At 41.6% G+C, this 15246-nt stretch overlaps 1 protein-coding gene across 4 annotated transcripts in view; it reads right to left on the bottom strand.

Annotated features, from left to right (window-relative positions):
- Positions 1–15246, bottom strand: part of zzz3 (zinc finger, ZZ-type containing 3) — a 128918-nt gene that overhangs the window by 97258 nt on the left and 16414 nt on the right. The window contains exon 1 of one of the 4 annotated variants that reach the window (XM_052012435.1): positions 4471–4546. The exons of the other annotated variants lie outside the window; for them this stretch is intronic. The gene's annotated coding sequence lies outside the window, so the exon portion shown is untranslated. Of the gene's footprint in view, positions 1–4470; positions 4547–15246 lie in introns of those variants that run through there. 4 annotated transcript variants of the gene reach the window in all.

Genomic DNA, 15246 nt, shown 5'->3' with positions numbered 1-15246 from the left:
TACGTAACTGAATCTTAATACAATGCAAGTTGGGAGGGACAGTAAACACTGTTTTGTCAATGTCACCCAACATCGAGAAGCCAATGCCTTTGAAACGGAAGAGAACACTTAAAGAACAAAAAGGCAGTTTAAAGGGAAACCTTTTTTTACTGCTTTGAAACAGATGTCGTAATCCTGGAAATAGAAGGTACCAGATTCTCACCTAAAAAGGTCAGAAACACACTTTCTTTTAAATTAAGAGATTTCAGAAGGTGGGTGTGGGGGGAGGTGGACAGTTAGATCAAGAACGGTTTTGTCAGAAAACAGGAATTTTCAGTTTTAATGGTAATTGTCAAATCCACCGTAGAAGGGAGGAGGAGGAAATGCAGGACTCCAACTTTAACAAGGAAAGCAGCCGTGGATTCACATGCACTCATTGTCAGTCAGCAATTAGGAAACATTACAATCTGCTAATGAAAGACTTCTAAGTAGCTCCCCAAAACAATCAATACCAACACTCAGAAATACTTACTGAAAGATCCAACAGAGACATGGGCTGAATGCCAAGCAAATCAAAGTACTACACAACAGGGTGATGTGGGATAGACTGCATAGTTTATCCTCTCCCACCTTCTAATGAGGCCCCAGTTAGCTGCCTGACTTTAAGCGATTAGAAGAGGTTTAAAAGATTCTTTCATTAACAAATTAGTAGAATAAGTAAAAATTGATTTTAAATTGCGATTTTTCCCCAGTATGAATCTAAATTGAAAGAAATAATGTAAAGAAAAATACTTGGGACTTCCTCACTGCATAGATGTGGGGACATAAAGGATATCCACACAACTATGGAATGTTTCACTATGCACTTCCCTGACAGAAGTGGACACTGGAATCTTAGTCGTCTCCAAAAAGAGCAGGGTAAGCAGAGAGCTCACAGCCAAGGCACAACCAAGAGAAACAGTATAACCTTGTAACTGCAGAGTGAATGTTCGGAATTATTCTTTAAATCCATTCATAATACCCTTAAGATTGAATTATAGCAGGCTCCCATGTTGGAAGATGGACAGACTGTTTACTTCAGTTGGTGACCAGTGTCTTCCACCATTTCCCCCACTTACCTCACAAAGTACGAGCAAGCTGCAGTCTCTGAAAAAATGGGTGTTTTACTACATAATTTAAAAATCCCAAAAATGTCATCATAGAGTTGTTATAGATCCTGTTAGCACTCGTTAATCGTTATGCTGATCTACCCCTTAAGCAACGAAAAGGGTCTGTCAAACAACCCATAACGAGCATTCATCTGGTGGTAACTTTTACATATAAATAAGCTTGTATAGCTTACAATGCTGACAATAAATTGTAGACAATTTGCTCATTTCTTACAGTTTTTCATTTTTCTTGCCCATCAACTTCAACAAGCTTTTCACTGTACCTCAGTACAAGTGACAATAATAAACCAATACCAATAAAACTTTGATTCTTTTTCAAGCATTCCCTATTTTTTCCATGCCTGGTTCATGAGTTTCTACTGCATCACCATTTTGTTCTTTCTTCCCCCAACATTGTAAAAACCCATAATCTCTCCTGTATTTACTTCAAAACAAAAGCTGTTGCAAAATTGGTAGTTCTCTCACCTCTAGGAAGCTGGAGTTTAAAGTCCCATTTCAGAGACTTGTGCACAAAAACAAGGCTGACACTCTAGTGCACTCATGAAGAATCATTTTTTTGTGTGAGGACTTGACTGGTAGCCCTGCTGGTCCATTTACAAAACCAACGTTTGTCAGAATCCTGGAGGATTCCAGCTCCTTCTGCCTCTTCCGCCCATCCTGCAGGATGGAGACCCACATCAATCACTGGGAGTGCTAACTCTGCATTCATTGTTCTGGCATTGTCAAGCAGAATTGTAATGCTGAATTTGTTTTTAAACTAAGTTCTTAAAAGTGTTTGTAAATGTTATGAAGCCATTTTCATTATCTAATGCTTGCAGGTAGACTGCATTGCTATATCAGGTCTCTGGGCATTGGAGTGTTTGCAATGCAAGTCAAGGGGTGGATTAAGCTCATTCAGTCTTGATTAATGGAGATTAGTTAGACCTAGGCAATGGAGGATGACGGGGAGAAGTCCTGCATACTGTCACTTAGGTCACTGCTCTTTTGAGCTAGTCATGCTTAAGAGGGGAAGAACGCACGGAGTGAATGAATCTCAGACTGCTCCAATCTCATCAGTTCCCACCACTGTGCAAAGACAAACATCATTCAAATCAGAATGCTTGTTGGGGAGACTGATAATGACCTGATTGCTCTCTGTGCTAGGAATCATGTGAAACAGCAAAAGTACTTCATCTCATCCCCTTCCCGTTACCCAAAGATTGCAACGTCTGAGTTTACAGAATGAAATTATTAAGTGAACATCATATAACCAATGCATTGCACTGTAGCAAGAAGAAACTAGAACTAATCCTAAAAAGCAGTTCATGGACCTGATCTCCGTGGCTCCATAGATGGACATTTGATGGTCCACATGGACAGGATGGGCTGAAGGGACTGTTTCTGTACTATATGGATCTATGAATCTCTATCATCACCCTCTATGTTCCCTCAACTACATCCAAGAAACGTAGATGCTCTTTTAGGATCATGATCCATACACAGCCCATTTAATTATGTTACTCATATATTTTCATATTACTTCTTGGTAAAATATCCCTAATTTGCATTTTCCAAGGAGCGAGCTTTCTGCCTATGTAAATGTGCATGAAAATTCAGAAGTATTTAGGTAAAAGACTTTTTAACTGAAACAACTGTCAACGTAAGGGCACCGAAAGTTCAGAAATCAATAGTGCGCTAGTCATAAAAATGTGCATTTTTAAAAATCAGGTCATCAGAAAATTTGTTTTTTCAAATGATATTTGCATTTTAAAATACATCGATTTAGTTAATTCCAGTTACATGTAAATTGTTCAATCAGTTTTTCAGTCATCAAATGTGAAGCCAAGTTTTAGCTGCATTCCCTTGAATGAGAACAGTCATACTCTATTTTGATCTGAGCTCATCACAGTGTGAGCCGTGCCCAAAGTGACAACGCATGCACAGCCAGGAGAAATCACTACTTTGTAATCTGGGAGAATTTTCTTCACATCCCTAATCTAGAGGTAATATTGTACTTTTGCAGTCATCCCAGCCCCACTGATTGAGGTGGGTTAAGCAAATATAGGTGATACATAACTCAGTGCATGCAGCTATTGAACCATAAAGCCAACTGGAAATGACTTACACAAGGAGGGCAGCGTTTAATAAGTTAAAATTAGCTGAACTCTGGGTAGGGGTAGTATTGCTTTGAGATTGTGGTTTAGACCGGCAATACAGCGTGGCCCAGTATCAGTCCCACTCACAGGGCTGGATCACTGCAGTCCCAGATGCCCTAAAAGGAGGTTTGATAGTGGCAAAATAGATCCCATTCTACCTGCATTTGTGGTCTGTAATTAGATTTTATAAATTTATATATGTACACACGCGTGTGTGTGTTTGTATTTTCACACACATACAATATATATATGTAAAAACAGAGTTCTAGCAACATTTCCATCACATTTAAACACCAAATTCTGCATGAATCTGACCTCTGGAAAGAGATACTTGCATTGATGCAGCATTTTTCATGACTTCAGAATATCCCAAAGCAACATCCTTAAACTTAAATACTTCTAATGCAGTAAGGAGACAATTTGAGGACAGCAAGGTTTCAAAATCAAAAATATTATACCAAGATAATCTGCCTTAGTTGTCGGAAGAATTCTCTGCTCTTCAAAGCTGTGCCACGGGGTCTTTGGCCATACAAGAAAACAGATGGGACTTTGGTACATCACGTTAGAAAGATGGCAGCATGCCCTCAACATTGTATTAAACATGAAGCAGAGAGCTTAAATCCACAACTTTCTGTTTCATAGCGGGAATGTTACCACTTAGCCATAGCCAACAGAGAAACAAGGTCACCTTCTTCCATACTCCAAATGTTTTCTGGATTAATCACTACCTTTGCAATTCAGCTAATATCTCTGTGGATATCAACAGAAAATATTTCTGTACAATAGATTGCGTTAACATAGAACATTACAGCACTGTTAAAGTCGTGTAGCCAAAGCCAACAATAATGTCAAAGGATGGCTCATACAGAGACAAGAAAAGTTACTTATCCAGAAGACACAAATGGACCAAAACTATAGCATGTGGATATTATGTGGACATGACCTCACTTAGCTCTACCTCTGCCATTTAATAGCCCACTGACTCACACTATCCAAGCATAAAACGTCAAGGCCCTCCAGGATGCCAGTGGAACTGCATCCCAGCAAGGAAGCAATGCTGTCAGGTGTAGAGGAATTTTTTTTTAAATGACATGGGATAATAAAGATATGACCATCAGATAGACCTCCCAGAAGTTCCACAACCATCAGTTTAATCTGCTTTAAAAAAAAATGCCTCTGGGACCCACCTGAACAATTTCCAGGCATCCCAGGAGAAACGTAGGTATCTCTGGACCCAGGTTAACGAAAGCTCTTGCAAAATCCAGCTTTCCTGTCACATGGTGCAAAAAGAGAGAAACTTGCATTTATATAGCACCTTGCACAACTTCAGGATCCCCAAAGAGCCTGCAGAGTCAATGAAGCACTCTTGAAGCAAAGTTACTGTGGTAATGTAGGAGGCACAATAGCCGATTTATACAGTGACTGGTCATGCAAACAATAATGTGCTGATGGCCAAATAATCTGATTTTACAGCTCTAGGGACCAACGTGGGTTAGGACATCAAGATGATTCCCTTGCTCTTCTTCAAAACAATGCCATGGAATCTTTCACATCTACCTTTGGGAGGGGATACGGTCTCAGTTGACTGGCTCATCTTCTGGAGTGGAAATTGGCCACCTTCTGACTCTAAGGAAATAGTGCTACCTGAACCAGAGGTACACACCTTAAATAAAAATAGCACAGAGCTGACATAATGGGCCAGGACACCCGACCCACTACCTGCCAGTTTCTTCACTTACAGTGATGATCAGACAGGCATCACTTGGCAAATCCTCACTAATTCTGCTAAACTTCTGATGGAGTCCAGCCAGGAAAGCCCTACTGTCTCACCATAACCCGTGGGAGGTGATGTAACCAGCCCATGTGCTGATGATGTCAGCCTTAAAAGGCACACACCCTCAAAAGCAAGTTTTCCAAGTTTCTCTTCGCTTGGGTCAGACAACTCCAAGAGAGTCATGTGTCTTTTTAGTTACCAGCATACATTTTATGTATCATAGTGCCACAAACAGGCTGGGAAAGTCAGGTCAGAAAAATGCAGGGACTGGAGCTTTCTGTCCTTAAGAGGTATAAGAATGAGAGGTTTGATTAGTCAGTTTTCAGCTGACACAAAAATTGGTGGTGTTGTTGATAGTAAGGAGGGGTAGTCTTAGGCTACAGAATGATTTGATCAGCTGGTAAATTGGGCAGGGTAATGGCAGATGGAATTTCATCCTAACGTGAGGTAATATATTTTCGGGGATCTAAAAAGGATGGGATATATACCATGAATGGCAGGGTGCTAGGGAGTATTGAAGAACAAGAGGAGAAGGAATATGGGATGCTTGCCATGCTTTCCTTCATTAGGCGGGGCATAGTGTATAAGAGCATGGAGCTCTTAGTAACGTTATTACAGCGCCAGCAACCCGGGTTCAAATCTGGCCACTGTCTGTAAGGAGTTTGCACATTCTCCCCGTGTGTCTGTGTGGGTTTCCTCAGGGTGCTCCGGTTTCCTCCCGCATTCCAAAGACGTACGAGTTAGGAAGTTGTGGGCATGTTATGTTGGCACCGGAAGTGTGGCGACACTTGCGGGCTACCCCCAGAACACTACGCAAAAGATGCATTTCATTGTGTGTTTCGATGTACATGTGATTAATAAAGATAAAGTTCTGGTCTCCACACAATAGCAAGAAAGTGATTGCGCTAGAGAGAGAGCAGAGGAGATTCACCAGGACGTTGCCTGGGATGGAGTGTTTTAGTTATGAGGATATACTGGATAGGCTGGGTTTGTTTTCCTTTACATAGAGGAGGCTGAGAGGCTACCTGACAGAGTCATAGAGCAATACAGCACGGATACAGGCCCTTCAGCCCAACCAGTCCATGCTGATCGTTTTGTCCACCCAGCTAGTCCCAATTTCCTACGTTTGGCCCATATCCCTCCAAGCCCCACCCCTCCATGTACCTATCCAAGTGCTTCTTAAATCAGAATTAGGTTTATTATCATTGACACACGTCATCAAATTTGTTGTTTTGTGGTAGCAGTACAGTGCAATACATAGACATAAAAATTATTATAAGTTACAAAAATAAATAAATAGTGCAAAAGAGGAATAACGAAGTACTGTTCATGGACCATTCAGAAATCTGATGGCAGAGGGGAAGAAGCTGTTCCTGAAACACCTCAACCACTTCCTCTGGCAACTCTTTTGTTTTGCGTAAAAAAGTTGCCCCTCAGGTCCCTTTTCAATCTTTCCCCCTCCCCTAAACCTATGCTGCCTAGTTTTGGACTTCCCTTCCCTGGGGAAAAGACTGTTATCATCCAGCTTATCTATGCCTCTCATAATTTTAACATTTCTATAAGGTCGCCTCTCATTCTTCTACACTCCAAGGAAATAAAAGACCTAGCCTGGCCAACTTCTCCCTATAACTCAAGCCCTCTAGTCCTGGCAACATCCTCGTAAATCTCTTCTGCACTCTTTCCATTTTAACCATGTCCTTCCTGTAACAGGGCAACCAAAACTGTCCACAGTATTCAAAGTACGGCCTCACCAACGACTTATACAACTGCAACATGATGTCCTAACTTCTATACTCAATGCCCTGACTGATGAAGGCCAGCGTGCTGAATGCCTATTCCACCACCCTGTCTACCTGTGAAGCCACTTTCAATGAATTATAAATTTGTACTCCTAGATCCCTCTGTTCCATTACACTGCATAGTGCCCTACCATTCATAGTACAAGTCCAATGCGAGATTGACTTTCAAAATTGCATCACCTCACACTTATCTGTATTGAAATTCATTTGCCACTCCTTGGCCCACTTCCCCAAAGGTCAAAATCCCCCTGTAATCTACAATAACCTTCTTCACTATATCAACGACACCTCCTAGTTTTGTGTCAACTGCAAACTTACGATCAAGCCTTGCACATTCACGTCCAAATCATTTATAAATAACAAATAACAAGGGTCCCAACACAGACCTCTGCAGCATACCACTAGTCACCGGCCTCCACTCCATGGAACTTAACCTTCCAGACCAGCCTGCCATATGGGACCTTGTCGAAGGCCTTCCAAAATTATGGTACACAAAATTATGAGAGGCAATAGGTAGGGTAAATAGTAAGAAACTTTTCCCTATGACAGAGCTGTCTAAAAGTAGAGTACATAGCTTTAAAGTTAAGTTCAGAGGGGATTGAGGAAGAAATATTTCACCCAAAGGATGGTTACAACCAGGAACAACTACCTGAGAGAGCAGAGACTCTCACAACACCTTAAGCAGCATCTGGACAAGCATTGAATCGTCAAGGCATAATAGGCTACAGACCAAGCACTGTCTGTAAGGAGTCTGTACATTCTCCCAGTGTCTGCGTGGGTTTTCTCTGGGTGGTCCGGTTTCCTCCCACATTCCAAAGACGTACAGGTTGGGAAGTTGTGGGTGTGCTATGTTGGCGCCGGAAGCGTGGCGACACTTGCGGGCTGCCCCAGAACACTATGCAAAAAGATGTATTTCACTGTGTGTTTCAATGTACATGTGACTAATAAAGAGATCTTATCTTGAGAGACTGCAGATGCTGGAATCCAGAGCAGCAAACAATCTGCTGGAGGAACTCAGCGAGTTGACTGCATTTGTGGGGAGAGAAAGAAGCATTGACATTTCAGGTTGAAACCCTGCATCACGATTGGTAGATGGGATTAATATAGGTACTTGATGGTCAACATGAATGTGGTAGACTAAAGGCCTCTTTCTGCCCTGTATGACTAAAGATACAACAAGTAGGCTCCAACATTGTCATTTGCCTCTGACACCGAGATAAATATATCAGACAACAGGTAGTGATCTTTATGAACTGGGTCCTTCTTTACATAGCTAAGGGGTCAATTACTATTCACTCCTATGAACAACATATCATGGGATTGTGTGTAGAAAAATAATTTCAACATGCTTTTTTATTAGAACTCAGGACCACAATGGAATTTTATGGTGTCCGAGTTTTAGTGGTGTCTGTCAATACATATTTCAGTCAATAACTCCTACTTTGAGATCATATAAACCAAAATGCACTATCTCTAGGCAATGATGTGGTAATAAGGAGACAAGTGAAAATTCAACTCAATACCCCTTTACTTTTACCTCACTGCACAGGCGACCCCCATGTTAAGGAGGGGTTGCATTCCTAGAAAACTGTCTGTATCGCAATTTTCTCTAACCCAGCTTTATAAGTGGAGATGCTTTCCTATGGGATGCTTTTCACTTGTATTAAGCCATTTTATCAGTGATGACAAAGTGACCCACTGCCATTTAACAGCCGAGGCCAATATTAAACTTGGAGGGTAGACAAGACTCCGTGTGAAAGAAATAATACATTTTCCTAGTTTTTATTTTCAATCACTCAAATCTGTGGGGCAATAAGGTTTGGAACGTGACATCACGCATCGACAGGGTTGGCAGTCACAGCCAAGTTCCTCCTTTGCCATGCTTTCTCCAGTCGGTGGACATGTGAACAGAGTGTAGCGCTGCCGCACTCTTCATCTGCAACGTCACTTCTCTGTTGCAAGGTGCATGGATTAGGAAAGGGTTTAGGAAGTGAGGATATCAGGGAAAGGGATGGGGATGGATCAGGGTCCATGGGAGAAAGGTGCTATAGAAGGAATTCAGGAGGTTGTTCACATGTCCGCAGACTAGAGAGGGCATGGCAAAGGAGGGACTCTTCTCAGAGTGCCATGGTATTCATCTGCGAGGCATTTTCTCTAACCATTGCATCATGGGGAGCCATGACCAGCTCCTTAAAGTAATCCCTTGGCCTTTAATCCACTTCCACTAAGTCACTGTGCTTTAACCATTAGCCAACCACCCCCCTCCCCCCAAACTCCCTCTACACCACCTCTCTCCCATGAGGAATGCAATGGTGAAGCCATTAATATGCTCAAACTCCTGCCCAGAAAGCAAAGCTTTATAAGAAAGCAATCTTTACAACAGTGCAAATCACATTTAAACACCTCACCTTGCAAATCTCCTCAGCTCTAATGGGTAGCTCACTTTGCTACAAGTTACAGGTTCCTGGTGTAAAGTTCTTAGTGCTGCTGGCTAACTCCAGGTACCATTTGGCCAGTGAAGAAAGCTCAGCTTTCATGAAGTGTTTGAAGACCCATTTTGATGGTGGCAAATCCACAACCAAAGCAAAGCAATTAAATAAAGCTTTGTTGCAGATGGGTTCTGTGCAGGATATGGCATTTCTGCAATGTGTCCAGCACTACAATGGGAACTTAAGAAACAGAAGTAATCCATTCACCTACTCTGTCATTCAGTAATATCATGATTGAGAGCTAACACTTGATTCCCTTAATGTCAAGAAACACATTGCTCTGTCTGGAATATACTCAACCTCTGAGCCACAGCCTTTTGGGTAAAGAATTCCAAAGGTTCACTACTCTCTTTGTCCCAAATGGTGAACATTTTATTTTACAACTGTGACCATGACATCCAACTCCACATCATTCTGAAGAATTTTCAGTGAGGTCAACTTTCATTCTTAGGTTAAACAGTATAGACCCATTCTACTTAATTTTCCCTCATGTGACAAATTTGCTATCCCAGGAATCTTCAGTACACTTCCTGTTCTGCAGCTCTCTCCTTAAGGGGACCAGACTTGTGCACAACATTCCAGGTGTGGTCACACCTGGGCCCTTTATAATTGGAGTAAAATGCCTCTATTTATTGTAAGAGGATTTGAGTACAATAAAGTCAAAGGTATCATTTTATACAAACTTGCTCAAAACCAAGAACTTGCCTATCAGAATAAAAGGCAATGAATTGAAACTCTCTCTCTCTCTCTACAGATCATAGACAAAAGACAACTACTCAGCCATCATGTCCATGCTGCCTGACCTGCTGAGTGTTTCTTGCTGTTTCTATTTTTTTACACCTCAACTAATTTGATCACCACACACCAGCAACACTCCAGGCCATATAACAGACTCTGGCATGTAGCTGATCTTCAAAATTGACTCATTACAGCGACATGTCTGAAGTAACAAGCTGTCGGTGCTTGAAAATTCAATAGAGCCGAAAGGAGAGTTACTTACAATAAGGTTAAGAGGGAGCAATGTTTGCTGCCTTTGCCCAAGTTACTTGCATTATCATCTTAAATGACAATCACTTTTCATTCTGATGCAGTGAAAATTAATGGTGTTTTCCTTGTTCTGGGTGCCAGTTATAACCAAGAGTTTTTAAAATAACATTATATGGCAATTACATTTGGAAACAATGCTGTTCAAAATCAAATGTACAATCTATTGGAGTGTAACAATGTGTAATGGAGCTGGCCTTGTTTTTTTTATATATATTATCAAGTTATTGGTAGGTATAATGGAGGGAGACAGAACTGTGAATGTTTTCTGCACACTCTTGAGCTTAATCACATCCTTTGTAGAGCACGACAACCAAAACTGCACACAATACTCTTAACTGCGGGCTCACCAAAGTCCTTTACAGCTGTAATATGACATCCCAACCCCTGTATACTTAGGAAGGGAAATGGTACATTAGCCTTCATTTTGAGACAATTTAAAACACAGGAGTAAGAAAGTTTTATCACAATTGTATAGAACCTCAATGAGAACATAAGAACATAAGAAACAGGAGCAGGAGTAGGTCACCTGGCCCATTGAGCCTGCTCAGCCATTCAATAAGATCATGGCTGATCTGGCCATGGACTCAGATCCCCATAACCCTTAATTCCCCTACTATGCAAAAATCTAACTTGTGTCTTAAATATATTTAGTGAGGCAGCCTCCACAGCTACCCTGGGCAGAGAATTCCACAGATTCACTACTCTCTGGGAAAAGCAGTTCCTCCTCACCTCCATATTAAATCTAATCTCCTGAATTTTGAGACCATGTCTCCAAGGTCTAATTTCATCTACCAGTGGAAACAACTTTCCTGCCTCTATTTTGTCTATCCCTTTCATAATGTTTCTATGAAATCCCCTCTCATTCTTCTGAACTCCAGCAAGTATAGACCCGGGTGACTCAATCTCTTCTCACAGGCTAACCCCCTCATCTCCAGAATCAACCTGGTGACCCTCCTCTGCATCGCCTCCATAGCCAGTATATCTTTCCTCAAGTAAGGAGACCAGAACTGCACGCAGTATTCCAGGTGTGGTCTCACCAGTACCCTGTATGGTTGCAGCATAACCTCCCAGCTCTTAAATTCAATCTCTCTAGCAAAGAGATCACACATAGAGTATAGTGTATAGTTTTGGTCTCCTTACCTAGGAAAGGAGTGCAGCAAAGATTCACTAGGTTAGTTCCAGGGAAAACTGTTTGCCATACAAGGAAAGATTGAACAGACTGGACTGTATTCCCTAGAGTTTAGAAGAATGAGAGGATGTCTCATCAAAACATACAAACATATAGGCTAGATGCATGGAAAATGTTTCTCCTGGCTAAGGAGTCCAGAAGCAAGGAGCAGAGTTTAATAGAACACTACAATACAGGAACAGGCCCTTCAGCCCATAATGTGGTGCCAAACTAGTTAAGCTAATGACACCTAAATCCTGCACAATGTCCATATCCCTCTATTCCCTGCACATTCATGTGCCTATCCAAGAGCCTCTTAAACACCTCTATCGTATCTGCCTCTACCATCACCCCTAGAAGCGCATTCCAGGCACCCAGCACAGTGGTTAAAAAAAAACTTGCCTCACACATCTCCTTTGAACTCCCCACCCTCCCACCTTAAATGCAGGCCCTCTAGTATTAGCTTAGGGATAAGTAGGCCAGTTAGTACCAAGATAAAGATAAATTTCTTCACTTGGAGGGTGGTAAACCTTTGGAATTCTCTATTCTGGAGGATTGTAGGCTGAGGCTTAGTGTTCATTCAAAACAGATGGATAAAATTCTGGACTTTAAGTGAATCAAGGGTTATGTGGACAGTGCTAGAAAATGGGGCTGAAGATCAATCATGACCTTGATGAATGGCAGAACAGGCTCAAAGGGCCAGGTGGCCTATATCCAGTTCCCATTTATGTTTAGTACATCTCAAGGCACGTTACAGCCGAGGAAGTACTATTAGTGTGGGGTGACTACAAAGCAGGATATGCAGCAGCCAAATTACACTCAATGGACTCCCACAAACATCAATAAATCAATAACTTTTTTTTTAATGATAATGATTGAGGGATAAATACCAACTAGGATACTGGGAATAACTCACAAGCGGTCCTTCAATATAGTGCCACAGGATCTTATACATCCACCTGCAAGTGAAAACCAGGCTTAAATTTAGCATCTCATCCAAAAGCATCATTTCCGTGACCACAAGAAACTGCAGAGAGTTGTGGACACAGCTCAGCACATCATGGAAATCAGCCTCCCCTCAATGGACTCGGTCTATATTTCTCACTGCCTCATGAAGGCAGCCAACATAATCAAAGATCCCACCCATCCCAGACATTTTCTCTTCTCCCCCCTCCCATCGGGCAGGAGATACTAAAGCCTGAAAGCACGTACCACCAGGCTCAAGGACAGCTTCTATTCCACTGTTATAACACTATTGAACAGTTCCCTAGTATGATAAGATGGATTCTTGACCTCACAATCTACCTCGTTATGACCTCGCACCTTACTGCCTACCTACACTGTGCTTTCTCTGTAGCTGTGACACTTTACTCCGCATTCTGTATTGTTTTACCTTGTGCTACCTCAATGCACTGTGTAATGAATTGATCTGTATGAATGGCATGAAAGACAAGTTTTTCACTATAGCTCAGTACAAGTGACAATAATAAACCAATTCCAATACCAACAAAGTAGACTCCCTCACTACTTCACTTGTCCAAATTTTTGTGCTCATATCTCTGGATTGGGCCTTGAACCCATAATTAATTGCTCTCATCATTATTATAATATACTACATATTATGATATTTTCTTCAAATATAGTCCAGGTTCAGGAGGATAGAATTCACAATGGCACTGCTGGTGTACAGTTTGTTAGCACAAACTAATGCGAAAGAACTTCACCCAAAACACCAACATCCCCATAAGAGCAAAGTTGAATTAGAGTTCCATGATTAATTTCTATAAAAATGCTGTTACTCTTCAAAGCAGTATATGATATCACACAGGTGCCATTAATAATATTATAAATCCAGTCAAAATCAAGAGTCAAGACTCCAACCTAGCCTGAGACCAAAAGAAAGTGAGAATCCCTGGAAAATAAGCTTAAGCATTGCAAATACTTAAGTAATGTAAAATTCAGCCCAATGTTTGGTTGCTTCATCTGGGTATCTAAATTGGTTTAATTTATTCTTGGAACATTTCAATGATTTATTTAAACAAAGCAGAACCATAGTTCAAGTTTGAGTGCATCGTTTTTTTTAAGAACTTTCAAAAAGATGCTCAGATTTATAACAGGATTTTAAAAGAAACAACAAAAACTTAAGTTCTTTCAGCTGTTGGTATAATTTGCTCTCTGTAATAAGGTCTCCAGCATGTTGCTCCAAATCTCCCACTCCCCAACTGTACGAAGTCCAATCTCAGTTCACTGTGAACAGAGAATTTGATTTTAACATGTGCTGACTGCCCTGCACAGCACAATGAGGAAATGGATGACAAACCAGGAACTGGCTGCTAATAGATAGAGAAAGCAATTGCAGACAGCTGCAGGATGGGAAGGAATAATAAAAGGCCCATAAACAGGATTTATCGGTCAAATTTACCAACAATAACAGAAATAAAGCACCTTTGTTTTCAAGTGAGGGTCTAAATTTGTCTTATTTAGTAATCCATACCATGGCATGAAAATTTCACACATAGCATTATCCATAATTGTTGGTGACACAACACATCATAACCAGCAGAGTTTTATATAGCACATATACCATGAATAAAAGATATAAGATATTTATTTGTCACATGTACATCAAAACACACAGTGAAATACATCTTTTTGAGTTGCTAAGAATGTTCTGGGGGCAGCCCGCAAGTGTCGCCACGCTTCCGGCGCCAACATAGCATGCCCACAGCTCCTAACCTGTACGTCTTTGGAATGTGGGAGGAAACTGGAGCACCCGGAGGAAACCCACGCAGACACGGGGAGAATGTACAAACTCCTTACAGGCAACAGCCTATCCAATCTCTCCTTCTAGCCACATCCCAGTGAATCTCTTTTGTACACTCTGTCTATTGCTACCACATCATTCCTGTAGTATGTCAACCAGAACTGTACACAATACTGCGGTCCAGCCAATGTTTTCTCCAGCTGCAATAACATCCCAACTCTTAAACGCAATGCCTCAGCCTAAGGAGGTAAGCACATCAAATGCCTTTTTCACTATTTTCAGGAAGCTATGAACCTGCAGCTCAAGGTCCCTCAGTATATCAACACTCCTTGATTGAGTTTTTTTGATGACGTGACCAAGAAAGTCAATGAGGGCAAGGTGGTAGATGTGGTTTCTATGGACTTTAGTAAACTTCACAAAACTTCATAAAACTTCACAGAGATGCGAAGATTGGTATTAATGATGCTGGCTAAGCATAAAATAGAATGGAGCACAAAGTCTAAGCTGACAATCCCTGGCCCGCTCTTCTGTCCCCACCCACCACTCCACGCCCCATGGCACCTTCCCATGCAAGCGGAGGAGATGCAATACCTCCCTATTGACCTCTTCCCTTCCCACCATCCAGGGCCCAAACAATCAGTCCAGGTAAAACAGCAACTCACTTGCACTTCCTACAATCTAGTCAATTGCATTCAGTGTTCACAATGTGGCCTCCACTACAATGGAGAAACCAAAGGCAGAGAGGATGACTGCTTTGCAGAGCACCTGCACTCAGTCCACAAGGGTGATCCTGAGCTTCCTGTTGTGTGCCACTTCAATTTTTAGTTCCATTCCCATTCTGACGTGTCTGCAGCCTCCTTCACTGCCATAGTGAGGCCCAACATGAACTAGAAGAGAAACGTCCCATGGCTATGCACTTTAT

Source organism: Pristis pectinata, chromosome 3 (assembly GCF_009764475.1).
Source record: "Pristis pectinata isolate sPriPec2 chromosome 3, sPriPec2.1.pri, whole genome shotgun sequence".
Classification (NCBI taxonomy): domain Eukaryota; kingdom Metazoa; phylum Chordata; class Chondrichthyes; order Rhinopristiformes; family Pristidae; genus Pristis; species Pristis pectinata.
Note: the sequence above shows the minus strand (reverse complement) of the source record. Positions and strands in the feature narration are given on the sequence as shown.